Genomic DNA, 16,065 nt, shown 5'->3' with positions numbered 1-16,065 from the left:
TATTTCTCGTATAAATAAGGTAATGACCATTTTATCCATAAAAATCCATTATTAAAAGGGGCATTTTTGTCTCATTCAAGTGTTGGCAACTTCCCCCTAGGTGGAAAAGTTCTTTACCCACCTAGGAGATGGGCATCACTTACTCGGGTAAGTGATACCCAGGAAAACAAGCATTCCCTGGTCCCCACATAAATCTGAAAAAAAAAAAAAAAAAAAAAACACAGGATTCTTGGTAACCAACTTTCCCCCCTCTCAAAATCCAAAAAAAGAATCTCCTTAGGTCCCGTTGCTTTTTGATAAATTACTTACCTAGGTAAATTTTTTCCTATGAAACATTTACCTGGATAAGTGCATTTACCCATGTTCTTTTATTTCTCAGGTAAATAAGACAATGACCATTTTACCCATATAAATCCATATTAAGAGGGGCATTTTTGTCCCATTCAAGTGTTGCCAACTTTCCCCCTATGTGGGAAAGGTAAGTGATACCCAAGAAAATAAACCTTCCATGGTCCCCACATAAAGCTGAAAACAGAACATAGGATTCTTGGTCAATGAGAACCAAAATCCCATTGACCAACTTCCCCCTCTCAAAATCCCAAAAAAGAATGCCCCCTTAATGTTGTTCTAAATTATATAAATTAATATGTATATTATTATAAAGAAGATAATAGTCATAACTCATAAAAGTTAAATTTGATTTTATAATGTCAATTTATGCATTTACTCTTGCACTTCTGCATAACACATGCCCTTTACACAAATGAGCTAAAATGTAACATTTTTAACTGTAACAACTTGCGAATAACCACCTCGGCTTTGAATTGATGACTTGTCTAGTTGGAATGCAACACATTTCACAGTCTATCATACAAATATCTAATTGTTTATATAAATTTTCTGTATTCAATATAGGGGGGTGATTAGGGCACATTCCCAGTGGATAGGCCAAAATGGTTCTTTAATATATCATTTTCTTACTATATAATTTGTAAGATTGGCAAGACTGCAAGAGATCCCATCATGTAAAATGAAGTACATTCCTTGGTAACATTGTTTTATTATCTTATTGATTATGACTCTAGAAACATGAATAGTAATTTGCCTCCTGTTTCATTTCCAGAGAATATAAAGATCACAGAATGTGAAACTTAAGCAAGTTAAAGGCATGCATACAACTTTTAAAGTTAACAAAACATTCGATCCGTGTCTTGCTTTATGAAGCGTGAAAATTATCGACAAATGGATGCTTTTTGCAGCATCCTAGCCAAAATAGGGTATCTCAAGTGTTTGTTAAATACGTATTTGAGCATTGTACGTATAATTTATACTTCAAAAATATAAACAGAAAACAAGCCAAACAACTCAAAAAGCACACAAAGATTATCATGGTCTGACCTTTATTGCCTACGTCCGAAGCAGAAATCAAGTATAATCAACATTGGTTTTGATTTTAAAGATGGGTAAGTTGTTCAAGAGTGCTGGGGTTGTTTTGTTTTGAGGCTAGGTCAGGTGGTGTTCTCTTTTGTTCTTGGGCTTGTTGAGGTGGGTCCCTGGTTTTTGCTAGTAGGGTTTCTTATATTATTCTTCTCTCTTTGCTTCTTTTCTTTTTTAATAAAATTTTTATTAATTTTCAATAAATAAAATAGGTAGGTTCGTGTTATTGTATGTTCACTTGGATAATATTCTCTTTTTATGGCATATAATGATTAGGAACGTGCCCTCTTCATAAAATAATGGGTGTTCTCAAATCACTTTCCAAATTAAACTTCCTTTGTAATGTCCATGAAACCTTGTGGCCCAGAATCATTATTAAGAGTGCAACTTGAGTGGGCTTGGATGTGGCTTTTGGGCTTAAGTGGGGTGAATTTAGATTTATTCCTCATAGAGTGTAGTTCACACCAACCTCACAGCGCTTTTATCCGTGCATTGAGAACATAGAACATCTTCTCTATTTAAATATTGTGATTCATAGGAAAATGTTCTCAACTTGGAAACGCTGAATAGTCTCCTTTGAATGACATGGTGATCAATAGCTGGAGACCATGTGATCCCCAAAGCTCCAGCTATTCGCCATGTGATCCCATTCAACCATTTAAAAATCATTTCTTTGTGAAGAGTACAATTTATCCAAACAATAAATCACCTTCGTGGGTGCCACTAGCTTCATTAATTATAAAATTGAAACCAGTGGGCTTTTTATATATGGTCCAATAATACACATTGGATTGGCTTTTACTAACACAACTTGACCCACATCCATCGGTTTAATTAGAATTGTGCATTGAATGGTCTAATTAGAAGCAAATGAATTCTTTCTAATTGTACGAGCTTTATGCTTCAATTCTTCTGCACTTAGAACAACTAACGAGTAAACGAAACAAATACATCAGTTCAGATAACGTAAGCGAAATGAGTAGTTAACCCTCCAAATCCAAATCCTCAAAGACACCATAATAGAAGCCTTTGACCAATCAATTTCTCTTTGAGTTTTGATAAATATATACCTTATAACTTAAATGACGAGTTGGCATGATATCATTGGCCCATTAGAGGATCCTCTCCTCTCCCGGCTGGCCGGCAGAGAGAATTGGTTGCCAAATATATATAGACAGTGGTTGGGAGCATAGAAATCAACATGAAGATGACTAATATGAAAAGTTGAAATCTAGCACGCAGTAGGAAACAACGGGTCAAGGTGGATGAAGTAGGTCTGGAAATTCTGCATACAATACCGCAGGTGTTGAAAAAGATGCTCATATTAGGTTGAGTTTCTTATCTGAATCGTTGTGGGTGAGTTTAAAGCTTTAAATAGTCCCAGACATATATATATATATATATTTTAAATGGATTGAAAAGAAAATTGATGAATCTGATGCGGATAGTTGCATTTTAAAATATAGTTTAGTTTTATGAACACTCTTATCAACCAATAATCCCATACTTAACTTTTTATTTAAAACTTATAAAAAACAAAATTTTAAGGGATTAAAGATTAATATGATGAACCTGACGCGGACAACCGCACTTTATAATAAAATATAGATATTTTAATCATATGCCACAGGCAGCAAGAATCCACACTAAATACCAAAAGAAATTAAAATACAAGAAAAAAAAGTCAGGAACGACTCTTTTAGAGCCTTAGCTCTAGTCTGCTGGCTATAAGCGGGAGAAGCAAAAGAACATGGTTGGGGACAAAACTGAGTTCAGCAATAGCTATTAGTTAATGGCTTTAGTTGTGCTGCTTCTGCTTCAGCTCCTTTTGTGGTTGCCAACGACGACGACGGCTGTATCATCAATGGTGAAGCCCGGTTGTCAAGACAAATGTGGGAATGTCACCGTTCCCTACCCCTTCGGCTTGGACGACAACCCAAGCTGTTTCAGACAAGGGTATGGCCTACACTGCAATAGAAGTTTCAACCCTCCCATACTGTTCACCGGCGACGCAAAAGTTCTAGAGATATCTTTATTACCAGGCCAACTTCGCGTCCTAAACTTCATAGCCTATGATTGCTACAATAGCTCTGGTAACGACCATATGTTCCCTACTTTCGATCTGGATTCTATACCTGCAACTTTTTCGGACACCGGCAATAGACTCACACTCCTTGGTTGCGACACTTACGGTGATATTACCGGCCACAATGGCCGGAATTTTACAAGCGGATGTTCCATGGTTTGCGAGGACCAACAAAGCTTTATCAACGGGTCTTGTTCAGGTATTGGCTGTTGCCAGACTTCCATCCCGAAGGGTTTCAAAAGCTTTGAGCTGTATATGGATAGCACCGATAACCACACCAACGTCATGGATTTCAACCCATGCAGCTATGCTTTCCTGGTTGACTATGAGTGGTACAACTTCTCAATGTCTGATTTAATAGGTTTTAAGGATTTCTATATTAGAAACGGGAAAACGGTTCCAATGGTGCTTGACTGGGCAATAGAGAAACATACATGTGAAGATGTTTCAAGAAATGACCCCTCTTATGCTTGCCGGAATAACAGCGAATGCTTCAACTCCCCCAACGGTCTTGGATATCTCTGTAAATGTTCTCCTGGTTATCAAGGCAATCCTTATCTCGATGACGGACGCCAAGGTATGTAGTAGAATCCATCGATCCATTCTGATCGTGATCGATATCCTAAGCAAGTATACATTTAGATCTTTCTGATCTTCTTCTTAATTATAATCTAAATCGATTGAGTGTATCATATATGTAATTAACTGGTCTCTGCAGATGTAGATGAATGCGCTGATCCAGCTAAAAATGAATGCAACGCTCATTCAGCGGTTTGCACTAATACGCCTGGGAGTTATACCTGCTCCTGCCCACCTGGTATGGAGGGAGACGGAAGAAAAAGTGGAAGTGGTTGCACCGCCCGTCCAAAAAAGCAATCCGCGGTGAAGCAAGTTGCCATTGGTAATAATTAATTAACTCCAACTGTAATATTGTATTATTAATATTTAGAGATTTAACTAACTACAGAATCATCACCCTGCCTAGCCGTGAACGGTTTGAGTCTTGGTGGGGTCGTTGTTCAACTCACAAGATTGCTCACAAACTAGTCCATGTAAAAGGGGTGGAAAACATGGCTTTGTCTATTTTAGAATAAGAAACTAAATTTTAGATATTTCTCCATCTACTTAATAATTGGTGTCTAATCAGTGTCGTAACCAAGAATTTTTTCTTGCTGGTGGGGTCATTCAACATTGTAACAAAAATATTTTGACTAAAAGTAACAAAAGTAATTTAAAATCTTCAAAATACAAATAGAAGGAAAAAAGTTTAATACATTACTCTCACTATCTCAACAAAAAATAATAAATGTCATTTCAAAAGAAACTTATAAAAATATAATTTCAAAAGGTAAATATTGAAAGCACGTAGAATTATTAAGTGAGCTATTATGAGTAATAAATAAGAAAGTTAGAGAATTATACTTTAACATCATGACGTGTTTTGCATGAGAAAAATAAGAAAGTTACATTAAAAATTCATATCCATAAGATATATGAGAGGGCTATTCAACAGTTAAAAGCTCATGTTGCTTGTCTCGACTAACCCACTCTTTAATATTTAAGTTACTAAACTGATCCTCTACCCTTTTAAGTTTTTACTTAATTTCATTAAAAATTGTGGGGTAAATATGTAAAAGTAATACCTATATAGCTGTACTAGGCATTTTTTTTTTTCAACTTCAGTGATGGATATATGTTGCTTCCCCTGCGTCTAATACTCTAATATATACTACAACCTTGATTCCATCAACTTAGACGAGACATTATATACTGCTGCCACTCTGAATTTTAGGGGTAATGACAATTAGCCTCATCTGCAACAAAGACCCACCCTCAATTTTCAGATAAATCACTTTGCCCTTACCCGGTTAATGGGCTTGACCGTAAATATTAAATTATGAAAATGCCCATTTGAAGTTCTTTATTCTTTTTTAGGTGTACTCTCCCCTTTTATTTCTACATTTTTTTTTGTATTTCTGTTGCTTTTTTTGTATATTTTGCAAATTGTATTTTCCTGTTAATTTTTGTACTTTCCCTTTTTAGCATCTTTGTTATTCTTTTTTTCTCTGTTAATTTTCTACAATTAGGGGGCGTTTTTGTTTGGATTTCAAGGGCCGGGGGAGAAGTTGGCCAATGGGATTTTGGTTCCAATTTACCAAGAAACCTATGTTCATTTTTCAGATTTATGTGTGGACTAGGGAAAGTTTATTTTTCTAGGTAACATACCTTTCTCCTAGGTGGGTAAATGACTTTCCCACCCGGGGGAAAGTTGCCAACACTTAAATGTAACAAAAATGCCCTTTCTAATAATGAATTTTTAGGGGTAAAATGGTCATTGCTTTATTTACATAGGAAATAAAAGAATATGGGTAAATGTACTTTCCTGGGTAAGTCTTTCCTAGGAATTAAACAGAAACACTTACCCGGATAAATGCATTTACCGGGGTAAATAATTTATCGAAAAGTGAATGGAGTCTCTTTTTTTTTTGTATTTTGTTTTATTTTTCTCCTTTCTTCCTTTTTGTTGTATTTCCGTTTTTCTTTTTTTTTTGCAATTTCCTTCTTTCCCTTCTTTTCTGTTTTCTTTTTTTGCAAATTCCTTTGTTTAATACTTTTATTTTATTTTAGATTCACTACTCATTTGGTAATTATATTTAACTTGAACTTTTTATTTTCTAAATAATTAAACTTGGTTTAATTTATAACTTAAAAGTCTTAATAGTGTCTCATGTATTTGATTTAAGAAGTTGAATTACACACATTAATATGGACCCTAAATCCTTTGAACTGGATACATTTTTTATAGGTGGCCATGTATCTAAAGTTAACATTATTTCTGAGAGTATATTTGATAGTGGAAAGCCCCTCCACCTTTTAGACATTATTTTATGAATAGAACGCCATGTGTTTGAGGGGAAGATTTTTTTTTTTTTTTGAAAGAAAGACTTTGGTTAGAGTTTTATATGTAAAAAAATATATATTAAAAACAAAAGAAGGAGTAGAGAAGTTAAAAGATGGCCCAAGGAGGATGGGACCCAGATCAGGAAAGTCAAAACGCTAAGGGTATATATCAGACGTCCAAAAGAGTTCAGATCTATGCCCTATAACGTCCCACAGCACATTTTCACCATATTTTGGGAAAATCTCCCGATAATGATATCATCATTTTTTATACATCACCGGAATGTGCTGTGGGACATTGTGAGGCGCAGATGTAAAATGGAACCAGTTGCCTGAATGGTTTCTAGGTCTAATGATTTAAGTTGTTCGACCATCCAGGTCAATGACAGTTAAAAAACTAGGATGTTGATAACTTAGGGACTGGTCTATTAAGCTTCCTTGAGGACAATCTTGTGTAACTTAGCTTTCTTTTCTAGGCAATATGGTAAATTAAGCTGTCCAAATATATGTTTTGGTGATGGAAAATCTTTCAAATTCATGAGATATAAGTTTGTCATATTAACCACTGCAAATTTTTCAGTAATTCTTGACTCCTTAATTTTAATGTTTTATGTAGGTGTGGGTTTGGGTATAGTAATGCTCCTTGCTATTTACTGGTTATATGGTGTTTTGAAGAAAAGGCATGTGAGAAGACGCAAAGAAATTTTCTTCAAAAGAAATGGTGGTTTATTATTACAAGAGAAAATCTTGTCAAATGAAACCAGTTGTGAGAAATTAAAAGTTTTTACAGCAGAGGAGCTAGAGAATGCAACTGACTACTACAATGAGGATCGAATTCTTGGTAGGGGAGGCCAAGGTACAGTATACAAAGCCATGTTAGCAGATGGAAGAATTGTGGCCGTCAAGAAGGTAAAAATAGTGGATGAAAACCGGCTCAAGCAGTTCATTAATGAAATTGTCATACTTTCACAGATCAATCATAGGAATGTGGTTAAACTGTTTGGTTGTTGCTTAGATGCAGAATTTCCTCTACTAATTTATGAGTTCACCTCTGGTGGAAACCTTGCTAAAAAGATCCATGAGTAAAAACAAAGACTTGCTATTTTCATGGAACATTCGTTTAAAAATCGCCACAGAAATTGCAAGTGCAGTTGCCTACTTACATTCAGCAGCCTCCATACCAATTTTCCAAAGGGACATAAAATCTTCAAACATACTCTTGGATGAAAAATATACAGCTAAGGTTTCAGACTTTGGGATTTCAAGATTGGTTGAAAATGATAAAACTCACTTAACTACATCGGTACAAGGGACCTTTGGATACTTTGACCCAGAGTACTTTCAGTCACACCAATTTACTGAGAAGAGTGATGTCTTCAGTTTTGGGGTAGTTCTTCTAGAGCTCTTTACAGGAGAAAAACCAATTTCTTCCAGTAGATCATCAGAAGATATATATTTAGTCACATATTTTGCTTCATCAGTGAGGGAAGACCGCTTCTTTGAGATTCTTGATCCCCAAATTATGCAAGAGGGTAAAACAGAGGAGCTCCAGGCAGTTGCTAACCCTGCAATGAGATGCTTGAATACGAGTGGAAGGGAAAGGCCAACAATGATGGAAGTTGCATCAGAACTCGAAAGATTAAGAAGGTTGGATGAGCCTTCGGTAGTCCCCGATAATGGCCAAGAGGTGGAGATCTTCATCAATGAAACTTTGGGCTTATGGCCCACAAGTTCAACCACTTCAGCTTCAACCAGCAAGTTTACAAATTTGGAGAATAGCATCATTTCGCAACAACAGGTACATCCACTAATGTTACCGTCTCACACATTTTAACAAAGATGAATGTATTGCAGAGTGGTGTCTTCTCAGTAGTAAAATAATGTTATCTGTACACAAGACGAGTAATTTTTCCACAAAATAAATTATTAAATTTATGGATCTCTCAGGCGGCATGGAGTGAAGTTCAAGACTCTAATTAATACTGGTGTTTAATATATATATATAATTTTAAAAAACATGAATGGCCTCAATAATATTTTTAGAATTTTTTGAGGACAAAATTTATCCCTCTATATTAAAATTTATTGATAGAAAATAAGGGCAAACAGTAATCACTTATTGATATTAAATGAGTTAAAAAGTGGTAATTTTAAGATATTAAAGCATTCAATTCCCTCTCATTAAATTCAACATTTAAGTTATTAACTTGCATCCATGTTCATTGAATCATATATTTAAGTCATTTTTGTTTCTTCTCATCATTAAGTTCAATTCATTAAATCCATAGTTAATAAATTAATAATTCCAATAACATAAAAGCTTATACTTTTAAAATCTACCAAAAAAAATAGTGTTTTCATTTTGGTGGTGATAAGAAATTAAACCATTTTGGGTCAAATGGGTCAATCCATGTTTAAAACCAATTAGAAATGTTTAATATACATATTAAACATTTTGTGTCAAATGGGCCAATCCATGTTTAAACAATAACAAGTATGATAAATAAGAAATGTTTTTATTAATGATGGAAGTGGAATGTAAAATTTAAAACCAATTAGAAATAAAAATATTTTCCTATTCTCTCTCATTAAATCCTATATTTAATATATATTTCTCTCATCATTAAATTGTTGTAATTAAATCCACAATATTAATTTTAATAGTATAAAAAAATATTTTGAAAAGTAATTTGAAAACAAAAATATTTTCTTCCCTTCCGGTGATGGGCAAGCAATTTTATAATAAATAAGTATGACGTGTAACAAGTATTTTTATTAATGATGAAAATGGAATGCCAAATTTAAAATCTACCTAGAAATGAAATAATGTCATAGTCAAATAATAAAAATTTTAAGAATAGAAAATGCAAAGATTCAAAAAAAAAACAAGGAAAAATCTGAGTGCATATCTAATGTTATATATTTATTAAAAATAAAATGCTAGTTACATCTCTAATATTATGCATTCATTATATTGAACAAAAATAAGTATTATACATAAGAAATAATTTTATCAATGATAAAATGTAATACAAAATTTAATGTCTACCTAGAAATCAAATTAATTTTCTTTTTAGGTGGTGGTTAGTGGTTTGGGTCAAATGATATCATAGACAATCAAAAATTAAGTGTAATCAAGGATTAAAGTATCGGTATTGGGAATCGTATCGGACCACTCAGATATAGATACAGATATGGATACACTTTGGAGACGCATGGATATGGACGAAAAAATATGGATACGCCAAAAAATGCATATAAATTCTATAAACATATTAATAACAATATTTTTAAGATAAAAATAACCATAATTACTGTATAGATATATAGAAAATGCATATTCTAAAGGTCTATGTGAAGAAATGATGCATAGAAATCAAAAAATTTTATTGATATTGTATCAAACAAGAATATATATATATTCAAGGCACAAAACATATGCAACTATTATATGTGAATTATTATGTTGATTATTTTCTATTTTACTATTTTTAATTTTTAATTTTTAATATTAACTAAAAAATAATTCTCAAATGTTTAGTTTACAATATTTTTATCTTTGTCAACAATAAAAATGTTACTATAAAATGTAAGATATTAATTAATAATTTATAAAATTTTAAGATACATGTCATGTTAAAATTTATAAATGTTAAGTACCAAAATAATTATTCTATTATTAATATCATTTTTTGTATATACTTCTCGAGATTAAACAATTTTTTTATATAAATGTGGATTTAAGAAATTATTTATTCTATTAGTTTATAAAATATTAGTTTTGAATATTATTTTTTTATTTTTCTGGAATTGTTAAACATAAATGTAATTTTTTTGTATTACATTTGGACACTAGAATATAGAGAAGTTATTTTATTTTTATTGGATTACACAAGATTAAAAGTGGCTTAATTGTTTATGTGTGCATTTAAGGTTTGGCGTTGGGTGGTTTGTGTTCGAATCATGCTAGGCGGACCTTTTTTATAATAAACGCGCGCGCAGAAAACGCCAATCCGTATCGATTGTATCGTTGCGTATCGCTTCGATACATTATGATATGGGCCGATATGAAAGCGTATCGTTACGATACTCGCGACTCAGAAGATACAAGTTTTCGTAGGATAACCCAAAAACCAACAAAATTCTGACAACCGACTCTATGTTTCAAATTATAAAAACCCCCACCATGTCATTAAAGGCTTATGTGACAAGTTTTCTCCTACTCTCTCTGTCTCTCGATCTCCCTCCCTTCTCTCTCAACTTTTGTTGTAGCCAAATCAAAACCTTTATTTCTTCCCTTCTCTCTCTCTCTCTCTCTCTCTCTCTCTCTCTCACTTTTTCTCTCTATCAGTATCTCCTTCTCCCTCAACCTCTATCGTTCTCCCTTAGTCATTCTCCCGCTCCCTCTCTCGTCCTTTTCTTTTTATTTTTCTTACAAATTTATATAATATTAATCAAACAATATAAAAGAACTAAAGGGACCAACCACTTGTACAATCAAATTACAAATTTCTATCAAGTTGGTGTAAATTTTATATCAAAGAGTTTCTTGTGAATTTTTATCAAATTGGTATACCAATTTGATAAAAATTGAAATTAATCGTATTTTTTTTTTTCTTGCACACTTATACCACTTGTAAAATCAAACTATTTTCTTATCTAAATGGTGGGTCAACGACCCAACTTTTCAAAGAAACCCATGATGTCATAATTGAATAATAAATATTTAAAAAAGATAAAGCACCAAAAATGAAAATGTACATAATTTTTTTGAAAACAATTGAGAGCATTTCTAATGTTATTTATTCATCATATTAAATAAAAATAATTGTTAAAATAAAAGATCTTTTTATCTATGATAGAAATGGAATACAAAATTTAATAATAATAATAATAATAATTGGTATTTGCTATAAGTATTTAAGTTTATTTTTTATCAAATTGTTACTTTTGTTAATTTTCATTTTTTATCTTATCTATTATATATCTAAAATTCAATTAATTAATATGAAGAAAAAAATTTCATATGCAACGCATGTGCTTAATTACTATTATGCGTGTGTGTGTGTATATATATATATATATATATATATATATATATATATATATTAATAGCAGCTAGTTATTTATACCACGGTTTCCAAACCATTGTTGACCAGATGGTCGAATTGTCTGGCCGAAAAACTGTCTAAACAACTAGTTCTATTTCACCCTTAACCTATTCCTTGCAAAAAATCTGTTGATTTGTTCAGCAACTCGCTGATCTAGGCAGTTGAACTGCCCACCCATCTGACTCGAATAACAGTTTTGACTGTTTTTTATCTTAAATATTTGTTTAATTTTTAAATTAGAATAGACCATTCATTTGGTTGAATCACTGATCCAGAAATCGATGGCCAAAATGATTCCAGTTCTGAATTGGTTTCTAAAACATTGATTTATACTCCCATAGTGGTATAGGCACGTCTGTGGCCACCATGTGTTTGAATATTTTTATCTTTTGTTATCATCATATGTTTGTCATTATTCAGCACCATGAATCAGATTCTATGTTATTTTGCGCAAATCTTGAAGTGTATAAACCATTTCAAGAAAAAATAATGAAGAGCAACAATGTTGAACTAAGGATTGACGTACACAAGACTCTAAAATTGTGGTCTTAATATGAAGGTTTTGATAGAGATCGATTAAATTCACACTCTATTTCATAGATTTTTCCTTTTTCAACAATCTACAACCGGGTCCTGACTAACTGATCCATACGTAACGTAGGCCATAGCCCAGATTCTATGTTAATATGAAGGTTTTTTTTTTTCGTTTCAATGAAACACTTCTTATTTTTGAAAATCATTAAAACTTTGTTTGTTTTCAATGTTTAATTACTTTGAAAATAAATTCATCATTTTTAAATCAGATGATTTTGATTTATTTTTCGAATTCACAATAAGAAAAACAATTCACACCTTCTTAGTATTCCATATTCACAAATAGGACCCGTTGGTAATTGATTTGCAGTATAATTGATATGAAAAAATATACACCTTGAATAAATTGGATTAGGTCCGATTTAAATACGAAAATCGAATTTAAATATATACCGATCTGATCCGCTATAACCTGATCCATTATTAGTTATGAAATATTATATATTATATATTATATATTATTTAAATAATACAGTAGATTATGTATATTATATCATCAAATTTTTCTATTATAACTCAAATATTCGATAAGAATAATCGTGAAAATCCAAATTCTTATGAGATTGGATTTACCTTTATTGAATTCGATCCAATCCATTTGTAGCCCTCATAGAGATGGCTACTTTTGGGTAAATTATGATAGTGACTAAAACAAGGGCAGCCCATGACCCAAAGCAAGGCCTGAAGAGAAACATATGTACCGAGTCTTATTTACTTTGGTATACACACAAAAAAGGCTACTTCCAAGATTTGAACCCTAAAACATCAGGTATTAATAGAACAACCTGACCATTGCATTGAGGACCAATCTCATATTATGGTAATAACTATTACTCTATGAAATATTCTTTTGAAGTCTTTTTGTGGGCTATAGCCTTGTAATGCCTACATACTACATCAACAACCTAGAGATTGAGAATCTGGATTTCCTCATCACATAATTGGTCCTCACACTCACCTCAAGCCTTAGTAGATAAAATTATTTTTGCTCCTCATAGAGTGCGTCTCACACCAACATCATAGCCATTGAGGATATCTTCCCATGAATGACAAAATCAAGAATGAGAGATGTTCCAATGCATGGCCAAAAAAGATATGAGGAGTGCTCTATAAGGAGCTAATCCAAATTCCTTGCAGCCACATGAGGTAGGTGAGAGGACCAATTCTGTGAAGAGGAAATCAATCTCAGAAATTGATTTTCAAAATGCAGAGATCATCACAAAATTGGTCCTCACACCATACTCACAACACTTGCAGCGATGCATTGGGAACATCTTCATACTTGTAGGTTTTCATTCATGGATGTTCTCCATGCACGGCTTAAGTGTTGAGGTCGATGTGAGGACCAATTTTATTAGGATGCATCCAAATTCTGAAATGCAATGGTAGCTTTTTGGATCTTTGAAAGCTTTATTTAGTTGGTATGACTTCATATCAAGTGGTGGGGCTAGTCTCACTTTAGTACCTGAACTTTAAAACATGCCATTATAGTACTTGAACTCAAGAAAACTACCAATTTAGTACATGTTAGCAGTCCTTCAGTTATTTGTATCATGTGATGATATGTGCAACTTAAATTTTTAAAAAATTCCAAAACTACCATTTTTAGTAGTAGTTATTGATTGTTATTGATTGAATAACTGAAAATGGATTGCTGTGATGATGGTTTAAATGTCTCTTCTCTAGCAGTGATGTCATCTTCTCCAACAACACTTTTCTATGTAGCTTCCTCAATAGGACGCACTGGTTCTTTGACAAAAAGTTTAGGGCATAAAGTGAATAGTGGTGCCCAATTGCAAGGAAAAGGAATTTAAACATGATTATTTTGACCATTTCAAAACTATGCTTCTCTTGCCTATACAAAACTCGAAAGGTATTTGTGTCCTTTCACCATCTAATGCTAACTAATGATTTTGGACTAAATTGGCAATTTTTTAGAGTTTAGGTACTATAGTGGCACGTTTTGAAGTTTGGGTGCTAAAGTGAGACTCAAGAAACATGCCGTCTGTGTTTCAATTTTGGGTGCTAAAGCATATTCTTTAAACAAGAAATTAAAGAAAATATTTGTGTTTCAATTTTGGAAATAGAAAGCACCTATAACCAAGAAACATGTTGTCTGTGTTTTTGTTTCAAAGAATCGGCTTGTTTTCTGATCAGCTGATTTCGTTTTGTTTTTGACTTTTTGGAACTGACAAGAAGAAAAGTAATTCATGTTGGAGAACAATCCCCTAAACTATTAATAAAGAATTAGAAGAGTTAAGGAATCATTGTTGCACAACAATGGCATTTACAAACAGAAGTTTTTCTCTCTTGTATTCTATTATTCTCTTTCTTGGAGGAAATATAAAGGTGTAATTACATCTTATATAGGAAATAATCTTATTCTAAGACAACTATACAAATATTAATATACAAGATTTGGTCAACTAATCAGATTCCTATAATCACGAAACTAACTACCATATTTACAAAGGACAGCTCATTCTAACACTCCCCCTCAAGTTGGAGCATATAAGTCTATCATGCCCAACTTGTTAACTATCTCATGGAACACCTTTCCTGATACAGCTTTTGTAAGTATATCAGCTAGCTGATTTTCTGACTTGACAAACGGAAACCGTATGAGCTTTTGATCTAACTTCTCTTTGATAAAATGACGATCAACCTCAACATGTTTGGTGCAATCATGTTGTGCAGGATTCTGTGCAATTTCAATGGCTGCCTTATTATCACAGTGAAGATTCATCGGTTTTGCATATTCAATCCCTAAATCTTTGAGAACACCCTTAATCCATAATAACTCGCAAACACCATGAGCCATACCTCGGAATTCAGCTTCTACACTCGACCTTGCAACTACCTTTTGCTTTTTGCTTCTCCAAGTAACAAGATTACATTCAACGAAAGTGAAGTAACCAGATGTAGATTTTCTAGTTGTTTGATCTTCTGCCCAATCGGCATCCGTGTATCCCTCAACGCTTGAGACATCATTTTTTGAGAATAATAGACCCTTTCCTGGAGCACCCTTCAAGTACCTTAGAATTCGATTCACTACATTCATATGTTCTTCACTCGGCGCATGCATAAACTGGCTTACAACACTGACAGTATATGCTATGTCTGGTCTCGTATGAGATAGATAAATTAATCCACCTACTAACCGTTGATAATGGCCCACGTCTGTTGGGACTTGATCTGGAAAAATTCCGAGCATGTGATTCACTTATATAGGTGTTGTTGCTGGTTTGCAAGCAGGCATTCCAGTTTCAGTCAAAAGATCTAGCACATATTTTCGTTGTGAGAGGAAAATCCCTCGTTTTGATCTTGCTATTTCAATTCCTAAGAAATATTTAAGTTGTCCAAGGCTCTTCATTTCGAACTCAGTAGCCAAATATTCTTGTAATAACTTCATTTCTTCTGGATCATCTCCTGTCAAGACCATATCGTCAACATACACGATTAAAGCTGTTACCTTCCCTTCCTTATACTTTATAAACAAAGTATGGTCTGAACTACTTTGTTTATAACCGAATGCCTTCATTACAGAGGTGAACCTTCCAAACCAGGCTCTTGGAGATTGTTTGAGCCCATATAACGATTTTTCAATTTGCAAACTTTATTTCTACATTGGGAACTACATTTCACACCCGGTGGCAGCTCCATGTACACTTCTTCTTCTAAATCCCCATTGAGAAATGCATTCTTAACATCAAATTGTTGCAAAGGCCACTCCCGATTTGCTGCTATGGATATAAGAATGCGAATTGTATCTAGTTTGGCTACTGGTGCAAATGTCTCTTGGTAATCCACCCCGTATCTTTGTATATACCCCTTTGCGACCAACCTCGCTTTATATCTATCAATGCTTCCATCTGCATTAAGTTTCACAGTGAACACCCATCTACATCCGATTGTTTTCTTTCCTTCGGGTAGTGA

The 16,065-nt window shown here is 33.2% G+C and overlaps 1 pseudogene across 1 annotated transcript; it reads left to right on the top strand.

The window, feature by feature from the left end:
- Nucleotides 1-2,004: 2,004 nt before the first annotated feature.
- On the top strand, nucleotides 2,005-8,326 carry LOC109115525 (wall-associated receptor kinase 2-like; annotated as a pseudogene). Its single transcript, XR_016078894.1, has 3 exons — nucleotides 2,005-4,100; nucleotides 4,242-4,424; nucleotides 7,041-8,326. The product of XR_016078894.1 is annotated as a wall-associated receptor kinase 2-like (transcript).
- The last annotated feature ends 7,739 nt before the right edge of the window (nucleotides 8,327-16,065 follow it).

This window comes from Nelumbo nucifera, chromosome 7, assembly GCF_055504915.1.
Source record: "Nelumbo nucifera cultivar China Antique chromosome 7, China Antique-T2T, whole genome shotgun sequence".
Taxonomy (NCBI): Eukaryota; Viridiplantae; Streptophyta; class Magnoliopsida; order Proteales; family Nelumbonaceae; genus Nelumbo; species Nelumbo nucifera.
The sequence above is the reverse complement of the archived record's forward strand: the minus strand, read 5'-3'. Positions and strand labels throughout refer to the sequence as shown.